Source organism: Arachis ipaensis, chromosome B4 (genome assembly GCF_059453495.1).
Source record: "Arachis ipaensis isolate K30076 ecotype BB chromosome B4, ASM5945349v1, whole genome shotgun sequence".
NCBI lineage: Eukaryota > Viridiplantae > Streptophyta > Magnoliopsida > Fabales > Fabaceae > Arachis > Arachis ipaensis.
The window spans coordinates 80,286,581-80,290,940 of record NC_142439.1 but is presented as its reverse complement, the minus strand read 5'-3'; the positions used below and the strand labels follow the sequence as shown (position 1 = coordinate 80,290,940).

The 4,360-nt window shown below is 41.6% G+C and overlaps 1 non-coding gene across 1 annotated transcript; it reads right to left on the bottom strand.

Moving 5' to 3' along the window:
- Positions 1-3,265: 3,265 nt before the first annotated feature.
- Positions 3,266-3,369, bottom strand: LOC148568091 (small nucleolar RNA R71). Its single transcript, XR_015882925.1, has one exon. It is a non-coding gene; the product is annotated as a small nucleolar RNA R71 (small nucleolar RNA).
- Positions 3,370-4,360: the final 991 nt, after the last annotated feature.

Below are 4,360 nucleotides of genomic sequence, written 5' to 3'. Positions count from 1 at the left end.
ACCTTTTCTTTACTGTTTTTAGGTTAGTTTCATGCATTCCCTTAGGAAATAAGCTAGTTTTGGGTAGATATTCACTTACACCTTGATTCAAGCATACATTGTGCATTTTACATTATTTTAAAAGGATTTTGCATGAGTTTAGTGACAAATTGTATGTTGCATTGCCCATGACTTGGACTAGAACTTTGATGCACTCTATTGCTTGATTTTAGGACCAAAGGAAGCAAGGAATGGGAGGCAACTTGCAAAGTTAATGAGAAAAGTGATTGCCAATAACACTCTTGAAGCCATCATTGACCACGTTAAGAGTCACGTTAACTAAGTTAACGTGAACTCTAACGTGGAGAGGGGAAGTTGAGCCAACGTTAGTGACACTTAACATTGTCACTAACGTTGGCAAATGCTCATAAGTGGTCACATTAGAGTCCATGTTAACTTAGTTAACATGGCCTCTAACGTTAAAAGGGGGAAGAAACGCCAACGTTAGTGACATTCAACATTGTCACTAACGTTGGCCTAAGGAGAAACATATCACGTTAACTCTCACGTTAACTTGGTTAACGTGGGAGCTAACGTAAGAAGCAAGAGTGGTCGACAACGTTAGTGACACCCAACATTGTCACTAACGTTGGAAGCAACCACACAACCCCCAAGGAGCCATGTTAACTTCCATGTTAACTTAGTTAACGTGGAGGCTAACGTGTGAAAAAGAGGGTGATGACCAACGTTAGTGACACTCAACATTGTCACTAACGTTGGAAGGAGCCACACAAGCCACAAAGAGCCACGTTAACTCCCACGTTAACTTAGTTAACGTGGAAGCTAACGTTGATGAGTGAATGATGAGCCAACGTTAGTGACACCCAACATTGTCACTAACGTTGGGGATGGCTAAGCATGGGCACGTTAGAAGCCACGTTAACCTAGTTAACGTGGACTCTAACGTGAGACATAGGGGCACCTTGGAACGTTAGTGACAATGTTGAGTGTCACTAACGTTCTCAAAGGATGGCAAGCCCACGTTAAAGAGCCACGTTAACTAAGTTAACGTGGGCTCTACGTGGGAACAAAGGGGGCTTTTCAAAGTTATTGGGAATGTTAAGTCCCAATAACGTGTGCGAAGGACTTAGAGGCAATGTTAGTGGCAACGTTTGTGCCACTAACGTTGAAGTTAACATGGCTTTTACTTAGGAACGTTAGTGAGAAAGTTGATTGTCACTAACGTTCTCGAACTCATATTTTCACTAAACGTTAACACGCTAACGTCCTGAGCTAAAGTCTCTGCCCACTTCACACTTTCTCTCTGCAAGTAAAGCCAAGCCCAAATGAAGAAGGGAACTGCTTCAAACTCAAGATTCAAAGGCCCAAGACTTGAAGAGCCAACTAGAAGCTGAGAAAAGTAGTATATATAGGAGTAGCTTTGAATTGTTTAGGGAGCTCTGGAAGTTGGAAAAGAGAACTACTCTCTGTATTTTACCTTCTCTGCATTTTCTAGTTTTATGATGTATTCTCCATCTTTGTTTTCATTTTCTAGAGCTATGAACAACTAAACCCCTTTCATTGGGTTAGGGAGCTCTGTTGTAAGTTGATGGATCAATACTAGTTTTCATTATTCTTCTTCTCTCTTTTCTCTTGATTTTACTTGAAAGCTTTCGATCTTCATCCAACTGGGTAGCTATCTTGGAAAAGGAGCTATTCAGACTTGGATCACTTCTGAACCTTGAAAGAGGAATGAAGAGATCAAGCTAGAAGTGCTTTCTCATGCTGGACCAAATTGGATTTGGATGGATATGTGACTATAATCCTCTCAATACCTGGTTTGGGAAATGCATGTGGTATAATCAGTGACCACACTTCATCTCTTCTCATGAGCAATTGACCAAGGAATTGGCTATTGATCAAGATTTAAGAGATTGAATTGCAAGAAATTGTAATTCAATCAATTAAGATTGCCAAGGAGATCAATGAATGCATTGATTGAGGAAGAGATGAAAATGAACTTGATCCGGAGAATTGCAACATCTCCTAAGCCCAATGAACTTCCCACCTCTGATCTTACCCATTCTCTTTAATTTCTGCCATTTACTTTTATGAGCAAATCCCCCATTCCCATTTACAATTCTGCAATTTACTTTCAGTCATTTACTTCCAGTCCTTTAGTTCTAGCATTTACTTTTCTGTTATTTACATTCCCGCCATTTTATTTTCTGCAACTCTCAACCCGAATTCTGGATTCGCTCAACTAGAACATTCTTCTAATTAAAGTTGCTTGATCAATCAATCCCTGTGGGATTCGACCTCACTCTATTGTGAGTTTTTACTTGACGACAAATTCGGTACACTTGCCGAAGGAAATTTGTTGAGAGACAGTTTCCACCCGCAACAAGTTTATGGCGCCGTTGCCGGGGATTGATTGTGCATCAACAATGATTAAATTGGAAGATCACTAGATTGAGCAATTTTATTTTGTGAATTTCATTTTCTGTTTGAGTGATTTACTTTCTGATTTAGTTAAACTTCTTCCCTTCCCCCTCTACTCTTTTGTTTTTCTTTGTTATTTTCAATTCTGTTTGCTAACCCACTAACTGTTTGATATATTGCATCACCCACAACTAACAGTAATTCTGACAAAAATACTTTCTGCACCTATCTTTTCTTGCTTGCACTTGTTGGTTGTACGACAGGGAGAAGAAGCGGGGCTTCAACTTCCTTCGATTCTGAACCTGAGAGGACCTTCCTTAGATTAAGGAGGGAAGCAAGAGGAAAGAAAGTGGTTGGTGCTGAGGAAGAGGAGGAATTCTTTGAACCAAACATGGAAGACAACATGGAAAACCATCATGAAGAAGAGGATCACAACCATGGGGGAGGAGGTAGAGCAAATCATGCTGGGGAGGATAGAAGAGTTTTGGGCTCTTACATCAATCCAAACCCAGTCAATTGTGGAAGTAGCATCCAAAAGCCAACAATCCATGCCAACAACTTTGAACTTAAACCACAGCTCATCACCCTTGTTCAGAACAACTGTTCGTTTGGAGGAGGTGTTCAAGAAGACCCCAATCAACATTTAACCACCTTCCTGAGAATATGTGACACAGTGAAGTCTAATGGTGTTCATCCTGATGCCTATAGACTGCTCTTATTTCCATTCTCACTCAGGGACAAGGCAGCCAAGTGGCTGGAATCTTTCCCAAGGGAAAGCTTGACAACTTAGAAAGACGTGGTGAACAAATTCTTAGCAAGATTTTACCCTCCTCAAAGAATCAATAGGCTGAGAGCTGAGGTCCAAACTTTCAGGCAACAAGATGGTGAAACTTTGTATGAAGCATGGGAGAGATTTAAGGACCTCACAAGGAGGTGTCCACCTGACATGTTCAACGAATGGGTGCAGCTGCACATTTTCTATGAAGGGCTCTCTTATGAGTCAAAGAAGGCCGTAGACCATTCATCCGGAGGATCCTTAAACAAGAAGAAAACCATTGAGGAGGATATAGATGTCATTGAAACAGTAGCAGAGAATGACTACTTCTATGCTTCCGAAACAGGGAACACAAGAGGAGTAATGGAGCTAAACAATGTAGATGCTCTGTTGGCTCAAAACAAGCTCATTACCCAGCAGCTGGCTGACCTCACCAAGAAGATGGAGAGGAACCAAGTAGCAGCAATCTCAACATCATCAACAACCCAAGAAGGAGTGAATGAAGAAGCAGAGGGTAGTCAGGAGCAAGCCAACTACATTGGGAATTCACCAAGGCAAAACTATGATCCATACTCCAAGACCTACAACCCTGGATGGAGAAACCACCCAAACTTTGGGTGGGGAAGTCAGCAAGATCAAAACCAAGACTAGAGATGTTACAACTCCAACAACAATGCAGCTCACCAACAATTCACACAGAGGACATCTCAACACCCCCACAACAACACTTCTCCACACACCTATCAAAACCAAAATAGCACATCTGCTCCGAATCACCCATCAATTGATGACAAGCTCTCTAAGATTGAAACCTTACTTGAAGGAGTATGCAAAGACATTCGAAACAGTAAAGCATTCCGAGAGGAAGTGCAGTCAAACATGCAGAATCAAAATGCTGCCATCAAGAAACTGGAGACACAAATCGGCTATCTATTTAAGCAGCTTCCTAACCACAACCTTTGCAATGATGCCAATTCAAGCAAAAGGGAGGAGTGTCAAGCTATCACACTTAGGAGTGGGAAGGAATTGAAGGAACTGCCCCAAAAACCACAAGAAGAAGGCTCAAATGAAAAGGGAGAAGAGCAAGATAGAGTTCAACCTCCCGCGCCAAGTCCACAGAAAGAAAAAGGGATGCCACAACTGAACATCTCAAGAGCTCCATAC